We start from the raw sequence: 16,059 nt of genomic DNA, 5'->3' as shown, positions 1-16,059 counted from the left end.
GAAGTCTGCAGAGCCAGTTCTGCTCCATCAGAGATGGACAGAGTGAGTGTAATAAGCTGAGGCTGATAGCACACTCGTCTTTCGGGTTTCTGTTCTGTTTTCTGTCCAGGTTATCGGTGCAGAAAGTGGTGGGTGGGGGAGGGGGATTAGGGGCCCCATCGAAAGTTGCGCAGGGAGGCCCAGTGACTTCTAGTCACGCCCCTGGATTGGAGGGTGCCATTTTTATTTCCTTTAAAATAGTGAAAATTGCCTGGCTGTCCTGCTGATCCCAGTTATTATTGGTGTAATAACTGGGACAAATAGGCAAATAAAATATGTGGGTTTTAATTACAGTAGCACACATTAATTTCAAAACTATATCAGCTGACAATTGATTTTCCTTATTTTTCCTGTTAAAATGCATTTAGGATAAAATATTTTTAGCATAATGCACCACCTGATGAAAGCCTAATTGGTGGTGAAAAAAACAAGGTATAGATATTTTTGTTGTTACCTGCGTAATGTGCACATTGGTAGTGTAATTCGCATTACACCAGTATTATAATGCGGGTTATACAGTACTAGGCAATAGGCATTGCTGGTTGTGCTATTTGCGCAATGCGTGTTACGTAACTAGCATGAGTATGTGACTGTGACCCTATGAGAGAAAAGAAAGAGCAAAGAAAAAAAGCCAACTCTGCTGCTAAGTGCCAACAGAAGTGAACTCTCGTCCATCATGCAAGCATTGTCATTGCACTCATAACAATATGACATTACAAACACGTCATCAACACTCCACAACAATGAGAAGAGCTGTGAATGCAGAGAGGCAGTTTTGTGAGGAATCAAGTTTAAGAATACAGAGTAACAGCCACTTCTTGCAGAGCATTTGTGTGACTGCCAGAACAAGCAGATTTGCCTTCTTTTGTCCTTTCTCAATTCAATTACACAAATAACTCCTGAATGCTTCCTATAGTCTCGGGAGCCAGTCACTATTGCCAGCAGTTTCATCTACACATTGTTCTTCTAATTGTTAATTTTTAACAATTAGTTGGGTATTCAAATGCAAATCTCTGTGAATAGACTGGGGATAGGGATGCTTTTTTTTTTCTTCGGAATAATAAATCTTTATAAACTGTGCACATTGTTCAAGAACAACTCACAAAGTCGACAATTCTGTAAATGAGAAAAGCATTTTTTTTCATTGTGGGACTTTCAGCGGAAGGGATTGTTGAATTATTCGCTGTGTTTGAATTTGTAGCCATTCGTACTCCTATAAAGCGCATAGTGACATTAATGCTAGGGTATCTCTAGCAATGTCCATCTCAATGATAAGCAGAGTCCTTCAGCACAGCTCCAGCGAATAATCAAAGCCTCATCTGAGAAGAAGGATTATTCCGAGACGTGTACACCTTTAAACAAGAAAACTTTACAAACACATATTATGGTTATGGCAGCCTTAGTGGTATGCGCTGGCATTCTCCTCGCTGTTCAACCAAACAGATTTGCATATGATTTGCATCTGAATTGAATGTGAAGTGTGCAGAAAATCTATTTAGGTGCTGCACACTGAGCTGGTGGTCATTTCAGATGCAGCCTTAGTGGTATGCGCTGGCGTTCTCCTCGCTGTTCAACCAAACAGATTTGCATATGATTTGCATCTGAATTGAATGCGAAGTGTGCAGAAAATCTATTTAGGTGCTTCACACTGAACTGGTGGTCATTTCAGATGCAGCCTTAGTGGTATGCGCTGGCATTCTCCTCGCTGTTCAACCAAACAGATTTGCATATGATTTGCATCTGAATTGAATGCGAAGTGTGCACAAAAATCTATTTAGGTGCTTCACACTGAGCTGGTGGTTATTTCAGATGCAGCCTTAGTGGTATGCGCTGGCGTTCTCCGCGCTGTTCAACCACATATTATGGTTTGCATATACGCCCTCCACCTGACCACACATGTGAGGAATCGCTCTTGGATAAAGTTGCCACTAGTCAGATCCTGAGATTCGTGACAATCTTGGCTTAAACAATGGGGTCTTGTCTCCGTTCATGCGATCTATATTTTCTCTGACAATTTCCCTCCACCAAATATTGCTAGGCTGTATATAGTGTTTTTCTTTGAAAATATTCCTAAACTATGCAGAAGGTAATTGTTACAGAATCAAAATTATTAATCATTTGGATTCTAATCTGGAACTGTCCTAGTGATGGAACACCATAACACATGCAGAGAAAACCATAAAACACGAAAAACACATCAGTTTACAAAACACAACAATCGGCATAATTCTCAAAAACGTTGACAATGACAAATTGGCATAAGAACTAGAGCGCCACTATGTGCAGTGTGCATCAGTGCAGCCTGACGTTGTTTGACCTAAGGTGGTGGTGGGGGAATGACACTAAGGGGGGCGGTGAGGTGCATGGAGGGAGTTTAGAAGGTTGACAGCTGAGGGAAAGAAGCTTTCCCTGTGTCTTGAGGTCCTGGTGGAGATGGACCGATACCTTCGGCCTAAGAAGGAGCGGTGGCCTGGGTGTGAGGGATCATTGGTGATCTTCAGAGCTGTGGAGCGCAGCCTGGAGCAGTACAGGAAATCTAGAGTGGGAAGTGGTTTCCCAATGATCCTCTCCGCTGATCTGATGTCCCTTTGTAGTTTGTGTCTGTCGCTGGCGTAGAAGCCGGGAAAACCATATCAGGATGGAGGAGCAGTGGACAGACTCAATTGTGGCAGAGTATAAGCTCTTCAGAAGTTTTTGAGCCATGCCAAACTTCTTCAGTTGGTGGAGGAAGAATAGCCTCTGCTGGGCTTTTCTCTGTGTGGAGGTGGTGTTGGTCTTCCATCTCAGGTCATTGGAGATGGTTTATCCCAGGAGGCGGACACATGGAACTCTTTCGACTTCCCTGCCATTAATACGGATTGCAGGTGAAGTGGTGGCGTGTTTCCTGAAATCCACAATCATCTCTACAGTTTTTGTGGTGTTTAGGAACAGCCCGTTCTCCCTAATATGTCGGCGCTTTATAAATTCTTAAGTAAAATAATTTCAGGTGTTGCTCCCTCAAAATGGATTTCCTATGAAAGATAATTCAAATAGTTAAACAGTCCAGATATAAGAGCGCCCTCATTGATATTTTTATTGTGATAAGAAGCAAAGACGTAAATTACTTTGAGGTTATCTTGCTGTAGGAGTCTCCAAAGGAGGACTCCAATTACCTCTGTCCACTTAAAATGGAAAAATTCCTTTTTGGGCGTAGCTAGCCATGAATTTTTGCAGCTTAAATTTCCACTGCAAAAAGTAATGCACTCAAAGTGAAAAGTCTACATACTGAGAATGCTTGAAAAGACACGGGACAGCCAAAGGCCAAAGTGCAAACCGTTAAAATAAAATGAAATGATAACAGCACAGTTTAGATCAGAAAATGTCCTCTAAGCACTTTTGCAGCCGTACATTGTATGCAGTGATCTGTTGTAGTAGAGGACGTTTGGTGATTAAAGCTGTGTCCTTAGCATTTCCCTTCAAAAGCTGAATTTTTCACTCAACTAATGAGTATATAAAATTATTTTATAGGTGTGTGTAGACATTGGTATACAGTTACCTGGTCTTCAACATCAACAGCATTCCTCAATGTTCAGGTCAGGGGTTGTCATAAGGTTGAGATGATATTCCCGGCCAATAAATCTAACATTTTTTTTTAACTAAAATTTTTACTCAGGATACATTTTACCATATATACTCGTGCCTATACCAACCCACGCATATGCCATGCCCCCCCCCCCTCCCCACACACACACACACATACACAAATAGGTCTAAAGGGGTTGCCCACCGATTAGCCAACCCTTCCATGTGCACAAGGCCGAATTTATACTTTTTGGACCCCTAGACCAAGATTGTTGTAGTTCCGCTTTCTTGTGCAGCAGCGCCCCTCCCATACCATGTGCCTCCCCCTCTTCCAAGCAGTTCATCCATGTACTGTAGCCCCTCTCTTTTATTAACAGATCCCTTTGGCATCAATTCCCTTTTATCATTTGTGGCTCCTCATTTCCAGCCTCCATTTTCATATTTAGCAACCCCTCTTTCATTTTCAGGTGCTTTCTTGAGCTGCAGCCACCCAAGACCCCAGCATTGTGGCCTTTCCAGAAACCCTATCCTGCATGTGCACTCTAGCCTCCATGCAGAGCGCGTGTTGGAGCGTGCTGATGAAAGCATAACTACCTCTCCTCGCTCCAGCGTCGGTCCTTGCATATCCCTGGCATCTTCTAAATTGGCGGGTAAAGCTCCAAGCTCACTGTCATGTGACTATAGTGAGCCTGGAGCTGCACTGGCCAGTTAAGAAGTTGCCAGGTAGACGTGTGGATGCAATCAGGAGTGGTAACTGGTAGATATACATGCTGCAGCTTGTCCAATGCCAGTTCTGCACAGGGGTGGCACACATTTATTACCAGCAGTAGATCACAGTATAAAATGACCCCCCACTTTACACCCAAAATGTGGCTGTCAAAAAGTTGGCTAATCCACAGTAATATATGGTAATTTGAAACACAACACAGTAATATACCACTATTGCAAAAAAAAAAAATGTAAAATACATACAGATAAGATGCATATTTTTCAAAGAAGAAAGGGCATTAGAAAACAGTTTTTTCCTATGTCACTTACAGTACCTATTATTAGTCTGCCAGAGATGACAGGTTTTGACATAGTCCAAAATCTCATGGGGGATTCGTAGGAATTGTTTTATTTTCAAAAGCATGCTTGTATAGCAGTGACACAGTTCAAAAACCAGAATAGTGTGCAGCACATAGATTGTCCTGTATCTTTGTTTAGGTCATTTCCAAAACTTTGAGAATCTCTCATGGGGAGTTTGGAGTATTCCACAACCTCTCAGAACTATCAAGGCCGGATTGATACATTTTGTGCCCCAGGCCAAGTATGTTGTTGCTCCCTTTTTATCTACATCAGCGCTCCTCCCATTTGATGTGCAGCCCCCTCTTCCATGTGTAACATCCATATACTGTAGTCCTTCTTTCTCATGTACAGCTCCCTACAGGCACCAGTTTCCCCTTTTTATGTGTTGCTCCCCATTTTCAGCCTCTTTCACATGTAGCAAAACCTCTATCATGCCCAGGAGCCCCCTTGGGCTGCAGCCGCACGAGACCTGAGTCTTTGGGGCCTTTCTAGAAACATGGCTCTGACTTTTTATCTTTTGCTATTATGACATGAATTATTTCTCTGTATTTAGTTATATCCTGAATGATATCGTTTTATCTCTCATAAGTCATGATTTATCTCTCCTTATCTCATGAGTTAGCTCTCCTAGAGCTTGATGCTCGAAGCAGTAATAACATTTCCATGCACAGGTAGTGCGCGGCAATTTTACCAGTACGAATGCAAGGTGGACAGCACACATTACCCTATTACCGTGCATTACTGTGAGTATGTACATGCCACCGAATCACGAGAATGGGCACTAATGAGGAGGAGGATGATAGACGGATACAGACTGGAAGGAGCACATTGGACGGATAGGTGAGTGGTGAGTGTGTTCCACTGCAGCTAGCACTCTGACAGAGAAGCCCTATTAGCTTGGGTCAGGAAGACCTGCTGCTTCCAACCCTGCTGTGATGCTCCACAACATGCACTTGGTTTAGAATACTCACCTGGTTTAGAATATTGTTTTCCCTTGTTTTACTCCTCTAAACCTAGGTGCATCTCATGAATCTATAAATATGGCTAAATATGGACATTCCAATCAAAGTGTCACAGTTACCGTAGCTGCTAGTGAATGGATTGGTACAATTGGTACATGTGTTGAAAAGGAGCAACAAAGCCTCCTGCCCTATGCAACTAATTACTCCTGCAACAAGTTGGGAATTTATGGACAGTATTATGGCAACATTGATCCAAAACAGAGTATACAGATTAAGACAAAACACAGACTATTTCTATTGCACTTTTCTCCTAGACTCAAAGCACTAGAGCTGCAGCCACTAGGGCACATTCGATAGACAGTAGCAATGTTAAGGAGTCTTGCCCAAGGTCTCCTACTGATTAGGTGCTGGCTTACTGAACAGGAAGAGCTTCCAACCCCGGTCCCCTCTTTTTGAGGTGGAGCCCTTAAAGTGAACCATAGACGAAGCACCCTCATGTATTTTACCATATATATCAATGGGAACAGTAGAGAAAACACCTACCCTGCTCTCTGCTTCATCCTTCACTGCTCAGCCTGCTTGTTAACAGCCCTGATAAAATCCCTGACTGAGCATTCAGTCTGGCTTTGCTCAGGAATCATTATAGCTGAGTCTGTCTTCTCTGATGTCTTTTCAAGCCCAAGCCTGCCCCCTTCTGGCTCTGCTATAATGACTCAGCTATAATGATTCCTGAGCAAAGCCAGACTAAATGCTCAGTCGGGGATTTTATCAGGGCTGATTAGAAGCAGGCTGAGCAGTGAAGGATGAAACAGAGAGCAGGGTAGACGTTTTCTCTTATGTTCCCACTGATATATATGGTAAAATACGTAAGGGTGCTTTGTCTCTGGTTCACTTTAACCAGTACAGTATATAGCCACTAGCCAGGCATTAAAGTTGCTTAGGTCTCAACAAAAACAATTTGAGCTCACTTATAGATTTGAAAAATCTTATTTGGCTGAGCACCAAGTATGTCCATGACAGTTTGTAACTTTTTTTAGGGTGCAATATTTCTTTAAATAAAGCATTGAAGAAACTGGAACAATTTTTTTTTCACTACAAAAACATTTCTTCCATGATTCACTGATGTCTTTCAACGCAACCAGCATATAAAACGTTATATTTACAAGCCAATATTGATTGTATATTGAAATGGCAGACATAAAAAAAATCGTAGTAATTAATGATCCAGTGCAAATACATGAACCCTACAGCTTGCCGAAATAAATCACGGCAAACATGAAAATATGTTACTGCACTGAAAGTGTCTCCCCTCCTAATGAAATAAACAGCTCCTGCATAAACACATTAAATTCACGTGTCATTACATCAATTGACAGAATGCTTTACATGCTAAAATACAATCATTATTATATCTCTTTCTCCCTGAAGAGCAGTTTTCTGTAACTAAATATTTATCATTCCATTAACAACAAATCTTAATGTTGATGGTTTACCGTATATGCTCTTATGCTCTACTCTTTTTTTTTGGGGGGGGGGGGGGGGGGGGTCAGATTCTTTGGTACAACACACCGCCCCTCCCCAGACACACCCCTCAAAAAAATAAAAAATAAGAATGAATTGCTGCAATGAGAAAGTAAATTTCCATGATCAACCAGTACAGGAATGCTGGAAACCTTCAAACATAAATGTATTTGGGTGCGCTGATGGATAGAGTTACTGTATGTGTCAAAAACGTTCATGCTTATTCCATGATTGGTTTATTATTGTGATCAAGTTGGAAGAAAAAAAAAAGTTAATTTTGATAGTGATGTCAAATAACGTAGAAAGATTATTCAGGAGAGGCTTTTTTTATTTCTTTATTTTAATGCATTAAATTCAGTATTGAAGTTATCCTTAAAGGGGAACTGTAAACTGTAAAGCAAGAAGTTTAAAAATAGAAGATCAAGAAATGATTGTTATTCGCCATGTACAGTAATTTCTTCATATGGTTTGATCCACAATTAGCCTGCATATAGTCATCTTTACTACTGGCAGACATAAAAAAAAACAGACAGGACCAACTGCAATTATTTACAACCACAACCCTTAACAATGTGATACTTGGTGATAGTGATGATCTATTTGCGAAGATTTGTCAAGGGAAAAGGAGTATCAGCAGCTGATTGGGATGAAGTTCAATCCTTGCTTACAGTTCCTCTTTAAGGTCCATTTCACACTCCTTTGCAATGCAATTGTTCCTCATTCACACCAAAATGTAATAATGGCAGTATTTGTATAGTGCCTTTCTCCTGTCGGACTCAAAGCGCTTGCGAGGCAGCCACTAGAGCGCACTCAGTAGGCATGTACCTAAAAGGTCACACCGCATGCTAACAGTGCAGTGCGACCACACTGCGAGGCATACAGTACAATGAAAGCATATTTTAGTGCCTCTGTAAATGCACATCATGCTGGCAAATCCCCTGCGTTATCCTGTCTGAACCAGTCCATAGGACTATCATTGCTACTGCATCGGGATGCTATGTATTTTTGTGCAACGCAATGCAGCACAGTGGCAGAAGTGAGAAAGGACCATGAAACAACTTACTCTTCTTGAATCCTATTTGGGTTCCTATTCTAGTTCAGACTGATTGTATGTTATATGTAGCAAATGCATTATATTCTGATTTAACTACGTATAGAAAGATCAACCGTACCAGCTTTCCAGATACAGTGGAGAACTAGTGATGTGTGAATACTTGCCATAAATGGGCATGAGAAAAGACATTTTAGCACTGATGAAAATTCTTGCAAAAATATACAGGCTTAAAGAGGAACTTCAGCCTAAACAAACATACTGTCGTTAAGTTACATTAGTTATGTTAATTAAAATAGATAGGTAATATAATCTCCTACCCACCCTGTTTTAAAAAAAACAGGCAAATGTTTGATTTCATGAGGCTAGCCATCTTTTTGGTTGAAAGGAGGTGACAGGGAGCATGAGACGCAGTTCCAACTGTCCTGTGTCCTGATCACCCCTCCCAGCTGCGCACGCTAGGCAACGAGAACAACATCATCAGAAATCCCATCATGCTTTGCACAGCATCAGGGGAAAAAATGCCCGGGCAGTTTTCTTTGATTGGGTGGAGCTTAGCTTCTGTGCAACTAAAAATAAGGCTTTGGTAAGAAAAACAAAGTTCTGATGCTGTGAAACTGTTAAAGAAACACCAAGCCTTTTCAGTGCTGCTGTGTAGATTTTCAGTCTGGAGGTTCACTTCATGAAAACACAGATAAGAATGTGCAATAAAGTTTATGAGCATGCATACAAAAACACGTTCTCGCCAAATAATTTAAAGTGAATCACATAAAAAGTTTCATTAAAATTCTAATTTGTTTGTGAAAATTATATCTTGCCAAAAGCCATTATATTTTCTTGAAAACATTGAGTTAGGCAAAAATGAAAATTTCAATGTGAAGATGTCATAGTTAAAATGCAAGCTCATCCCTAGAGGAGACATATGACGGAATGGGAGTGGATCTCTAGTAATAAATGAAGAGAAGGATTGCATCATGTAACCACTGTGACCACTGCATGTGAACATTTAAAGGGAACATTATGCCCAAGGAAAAAAAAACTGTTTTACTCTCCTGGGGCTTCTACCAGCCTCCTGAAGCCATCCTGTATTCTCCTAATCACTCACAGATCCCCCTGTCCCCCACCGCCAGCTACTGTCATTTTCGTCTGACAGGCTTACTGCGCTTGCACGGGCCTGGACTTCACCGGGTAGTCTAGAGCAGTGTTTCTCAACATTTTATTGGTATGTACCCCTTTTAAAACCCTGTACTCACCAAGTACCCCGTAGCACAGTAAACATTATCACAAGTACCCCTTGACAAATATATATTTAATTGTAGTACTAGTACATGATAATTGGTTTTAAACAACGTACAAGCATTTACCATTGCTTTTAATTAGCCAAAACACAGATTTGGTGTTGTTTAAATAAGATTTATCATTTTCTAAAAATCTTAATTTGTTATTCTTGGTTAAGTATATCAAGCCCGAGTACCCCCTGAAACCATCGGACATACCTCCTGGGGTACGAGTACCACACATTGAGAACCTAGGGTCTAGAGCATGAAGGGAGTAGGCCACTGCTAGCAATCATGTGACCGCAAGATCAGCTTTTGAAAAGAGGCATTAGGAGACATATTATTATTATTATTATTATTATTATTATTATTAGTAGTAGTAGTAGTAGTAGTAGTAGTAGTAGTGGTAGTAATAGTAGTAGTAGCAGTAGGTGATATAGAACCATCATCTTTTATAGCTCTGTCCATGGGAGCATTATGCAAAGGTGATGTGTAACATTAATGCATACCGCCCAACTTTTTGAGATAAGAAAGAGGGACACTTAACCACTTCAGGACCACAGGCTTTACCCCCCCCCCCCCCCCAAAGACCAGGCCATTTTTTGTAAAATAGGCCACTGCAGCTTTAAGGCTAAGCTGCAGGGCTGCACAACACAGCACAGCACCCCCTTTTCTCCCCACCAACAGAGCTCTCTGTTGGAGGGGTCTGATCGCTCCCCCAGTATTTGTTTTTTTTTTCTTTGTAAATATTTTTTGTATTTATTTTTTAAATAAATGTCCTTATTGTTTTTTTTTTTTTTTTTTTTTTTACTAAACCCTCCCTTTCTCTTCCCACCAGCCAATCACTGTGATCATGACAGCTGATCACCGCCGAGACTCTGGAGGGGACAGCTGTCTCACACGTCTGTCCCCAGTACAGCACTGCTGTAGATCACAGCGCTGTACACGGTAATTAGATGGCAGTCTCACCGTCTAACAGTCTCCAAGTGGAAGGCAGAGCTCTGCTCCGCCTACCAAGCAGGAGATGCGCACAGCGTGCATGCGATCTCCTGCAAAACGGAGCCCCAGGACTTTTACGCCGATCGGCCCTTGTGACACCCCTGATCACGCCCACATCACACCCCTAGTCACGCATACCATAAAGAATATGTTGTTTTATAATTCAAACCACACTGGTCCTTTCTATCCTGGTTCATTTTCCTTCATATAAACATTTTAAAATTAGTAATATATCAATTTAAAGTATGGGAATAAAGTTTAGAGTCAACCAAACACATTTTTTAGTAGATAAATATATATATTTAATTAGAAAGAGGGACAAAGTCCTGAAAGTGGGACAAATGAAGAGGAAAGAAGGACAGAGAAACAGGGCTCCCAAAGAGAGACTGTCCCTTTAAAAGAGGGACAGTTGGGAGCTATGTAAATGTGACAAGGAATACCCAGCCAGCTCATGGTGACCCACAACTACTATGCTAGTGTGAAGGGAAGGGCTAAAATAGACCAAAACCCCCTGTGTTAATAAGCAAAGCTAAATGTAATTTTAGCTTCTTAAAACAGGGATTTGCGATAATTCTGTTTTAATCGAGCAACTGTAGCTTCCCATGAGGCTTCACACATCAGTCCAACATGCAGACAGCCTGTTTCGGACTTTCTGATCCTCATCAGTGAATGGCATGGATTGATCTGGCTCTATGGGATAGGGCTTGGACCAGTATTAACAACAACAACAACAACAAATAACATTTGTAAAGCGCTTTTCTCCCGTGGGACTCAAAGCGCATAAGCATGGCTCCGACCATCGTGGTACAGGGGAAGAATTTTATAAATCTGGAAATGCCAGGCTAAACAGGTGGCTTTTCAGTCTGGATTTGAATAGCTCCAGGGATGGTGCTGTCTTTACTGGGTGTGGTAGGGAGTTCCAAAGAGTAGGGGCAGCATGACAGAAGGCTCTGTCTCCAGATTTTTTGAGGTGCACTCTGGGAGTGACCAAGTTTATAGAACTTGCTGATCTGAGGTTGTGAGAGGTGTGGTGCAGCTTCAGCAAGTCCTTCATGTATCCAGGGCCCAGATTGTGCAGGGATTTGAATGTCAGCAGTCCAATCTTGAAGAGTATTCTCCATTCTACTGGTAGCCAGTGCAGTGAGCGAAGGATCGGTGTAATGTGACAGTGGCGAGGCTGGTTTGTTAGCAGTCTGGCAGCAGCATTCTGTACTAATTGCAGGCGACGCAGGTCTTTTTTGGGGAGGCCAGCATAAAGGGCATTGCAGTAGTCCAGCCGTGATGTGATGAAGGCGTGGACTAGGGTTTGAAGATCCTCTGGGGGAATCAGATGTTTAATCTTTGCAATGTTCTTCAGATGAAAGAAGGAAGATTTAACTACAGATGAAATTTGGTTTCTGAAACTCAATTCCCCATCGATTAGTACGCCAAGGCTGCGCACAAGGTTGGAGCTGTTTATGTCTGAATTCCCAATCCTGATTGGTGTTGCTTTAGGATAGAGCTGTTTTGATGGCGAGCACTGGCTTTGGACAAACAGGACCTCAGTTTTGTCAGCATTCAGTTTCAACCAGTTATCATTCATCCATGCCTGAAGCTCAGCTAAGCAAGAGTTTATTTTTGGGGTAGGGTCTGTTCCACCAGGTTTGAAGGACAGGTATAGCTGTGTGTCATCGGCGTAGCAGTGGTACGTCAGGCCATGTCGTTGGATAAGTGTACCGAGTGGCAACATGTAGATTGCAAACAGCAGAGGGGATAGGATTGATCCTTGTGGCACTCCGAATTGTAGAGGTGCAGGTTTGGACATTATAGGTCCTAGGGATACTCTCTGTGTTCTGTCAGTCAGGAATGATCTGAACCACTGGAGGACTGATCCACTGATGCCACAGTACTCCTGCAGTCTGTTAAGCAGGATTTCATGGTCAACTGTATCAAGAGCAGCTGAGAGATCCAACAGGATTAGGATGGAGCATTCCCCTCTGTCCCTTGCCATGAGCAGATCGTTGCAGACTTGGATGAGGGCTGTTTCACAGCTGTGGTGTTTCTTAAAGCCAGATTGTAGAGGGTCCAGGATGTTGTTTACTGACAGCCTGGTTTCAAGTTGCAGATAGACAGCCTTTTCAATAACTTTACCTAAGAAGGGGAGGTTGGAGACAGGTCTGTAGCTGCTCATAGCATCTGGATCCATGGAAGGTTTTTTGAGAAGGGGCTTGATGATTCCTTCTTTTAGAGAGGTAGGAAACCTCCCTGCTTGCAGAGAGCAATTTACTATTTTGTGAAATGCTGGACCAAGCAGGTCAGGGCATTTCAGCATATGTTTAGTTGGTCCCGGGTCCAGGTCGCAGGTTGTCAGGCGGAGACGACAGAGGGTGTCTGAGATCTCTTCCTCACTAATACTTTTGAAATCAGTCCAGGGTGTTAGGTTGTTTTTGCAGCTATTTCCATTAGTTGCATGAGTCTTGGGTGCTGTGGACTGAATGAGAGACCGAATAGAAGATACTTTGTCAGCAAAGTAGCAGGCAAATTTCTCACATAGCTCCTTTGAGGGAGTTATAGTGGGTTTTAGACAGGATGGATTACATAGTCTATCAACTGTCCGGAATAGTTGGGCTGGTCTGTTGGCGGCCTTTGCGATCTCCTGTGATAGGTAGGAGGATTTTTTCTTGGTGATCGCATTTTGGTAGCTTTCCCGGTGAGAGACAAGGGTGTGTTTATCTTTTGAATTCTGAGATTTTCGCCACTTCCTTTCTAGTCTGCGCACTTCTTTCTTTAGGTCCTTTAGTGAGCTGTCAAACCACCGTGCATGGTGAAGTGGTGTAGATCGTTTGATGCGAACTGGAGCGAGGGCGTCATAGGCAGATGACACTGCATGGTTGTAAATCAGGACCATGGAGTCTGGGTCTGCGCAATGATTGGTTAATGCGTCGAAGTTGAGGATATTCTGAACGTGCTGGGGTGAGACATCTTTCAGTGAACGGTATTTTATGAGTTCTTTCCCTCTGTGTTTTATCGCTGGTGCTGTCAGAGAGAAGTGGATGGTGTGGTGGTCTGACCATACCACTGGGTTTATATCCATGTGTGATATTAAAAGTCCGGAATGAAATATAAGATCCAGGGTGTGCCCTTTCGTATGGGTGGGGAGGTTGATAGCCTGAGAGAAACCCAGTTCATTCATTATGAGAAGTAGTTCACTTCCTAGCTGGGAGTCGTGATCATCCACCCATGCATTGAAGTCTCCCAGGATGATCCATCTAGGGTGTTCCACTGTTACGCAGGATAAGAGTTCAGATATTTCCTTAAGAAAGGCTGGACCATTTTTTGGGGGGCGGTATATGAGCAATATGTTGATGTTTACTTCTGCTGACAGTTGAGCTGCAATACATTCAAAGGTTTCAGTGGGGCCTATGGGCAGGGGCCTTATGTTCAAGGAGGATCTGAAGCATATGGCAACCCCCCCACCCTTGCCGACTTGTCTCTCACAGTGCAAGATTGAATAATTGGCCGGCACGGTTGCTTCAAGAGTTGGGCCTGCATGCTTCCCAAGCCAGGTCTCTGTCAAAAAGGTCAAATCAGAGAGCTCTATTAGGTCATGTATAGTTGCAGTCTTATTATTTATCGATCTGGCATTGCAGAGTGTAGCTGTGATTAAGCTTTTCTGAGCTTAATCACATTAAGAAATTAAGAAATACTCAGACAGTTCATGGTGACCTAGAACCACTAGGAAAGTATAAAGGGCTAAAGGAGACCAAACAGCCTTCTATTAAATTGAACCTGAGATGACGGGAAATAAAAGTTGTATATATACCTGAGGCTTCCACCAGCCCCCTCCATGCAGATTGATCCCTTGCAGCCTTCCAAAGCCTCCTGGATCCTCTGGTAGCAGCCCCATTCTCTGCGTCCAGTCGAGCATACTGCACATGCACAGCCCCACTGTGAGCACCCGCCCTTGCTGAGCGCCCAGTCACCTCAAGCGTTCTGCGCCTGTACAGTACTACTGTACAGGTGCAGAATGCTCCCGTCCCAGCCACAAGAGCGAGATGAGGGAGCGAGTTTGGCTGCACTGTGCCTGCGCAGTATGCCACGTACAACTTGGGCTGGATTGAAAGCGGCGCTTCACACAGGGCAGTAAGGACGACCTCAAGGTTGTCCTCTGCACTGTGCGGGGACCCCGGGCCAGCGGCTGCGAGTGGAGCTGTTAGCATGGGCTGCGAGGGGCTAGAGAGAGCACCAGGTAAGTAAATTGGATATATATTAAAACTGCCTCATTATTCTTTTAAGAAGCAAAGTCAAATGTAATTTTCCGTTCTTAAAACAGAAAGTATTTGCGATAATTCAGCTTTATGTGAGCAACTGTGGTTTACCATGATGCATCAGTCCTGAATATGCAAATCATCTCTTCATGCCCCTGAAAGCAAGGTTGAACATCCAGAACCACTGATATATAGTAATTTATACAGAACGTTACCAAGCAAACATACAGTACAACAGTTTCAAAAAACAATCGGGCAGAAGGCCATGCCCTTGCAAACTTACAGTCTAAGCCTTAGACTCTAAGGCAGTGGTCCTCAAACTAAGGGATGGTTCACACGGGCTTCTGACGAGCTTTCGCTCGGCACCACGTTCAAACTTAGATGCTAGCTTTTGAAGGCTTTTGGGAAGGCTAGCAATTCTGGTCTCTGCTATTGTTTCCTGGCGTTTACCACCTCTGAAAGCAACATGTTGCTTTCGAGACTAGACCCAACGCCGGGATCTACTGCCAGGCTTTCATGAAAGCCTGCAAAAGCCAGCTCTAAACACTCCCATTCACTTGAAAGGGATAGCGGTAGATCCCAAAAAACGCTGCATCTTAAACACCGCGTTAAATGACACAAAAACGCCTGTGTGAACCAGCCCTTAGGGGCTGAATGTGGCCCACCAAGGCTTTTTCACTGGCCCCCCAAAGACAAAATGTATACCTGTACCTGTAAATATTGGCTGCTCGCAATTAGAATAGCAGTGCTGGCATCCCCATCCACATACTGTAGAAGCGAGAAGTAATTCGCAGGCTTCCAATCCTGCATCAGGTGACACTGCTGTCCAACTGGACAGCAGGTTGTCACCTGGGTATGCTTCACTGTCTGGTGCACAAAGACATTCTTCGGACGCCGCATGACTGAATGGCTGCTGCTGGGAGTTCTCCTCCAGGCATAATTGGGGCAAATCAAAACCTAGAGTCAATGTAATGTTTTTCAACATCATTTTATGTATGTGACGCTGCCTAGTGCAGCCAAAGGAATGGGCAGCAGGGAACAGTTTACCTGTTTTGGACGGCTTCATTTCTTCCTTTACTCACGGAACTTCTGACATGTCTTCTGGGTACCGATCACATCTGATCACATGATACGACATGTGATCAGGATCCAGGACACCACCTCTCTTACACCACTGGATGGCGCTGTAAGGCTGACAAAGTCTCCTGGATCCCGATCATGTCATATCGTCAGTAACCAAAAAGTCATGTCGGGGGTTACATCGCAGTTGCAGTTGAGGAGAGAGGAAGCCAATCCAGCCGGCCGGACAGGTAACTATAAGAAGGTCCCTGCCA

Source organism: Hyperolius riggenbachi, chromosome 1 (genome assembly GCF_040937935.1).
Source record: "Hyperolius riggenbachi isolate aHypRig1 chromosome 1, aHypRig1.pri, whole genome shotgun sequence".
NCBI classification, from domain to species: Eukaryota; Metazoa; Chordata; class Amphibia; order Anura; family Hyperoliidae; genus Hyperolius; species Hyperolius riggenbachi.
Note: the sequence above shows the minus strand (reverse complement) of the source record.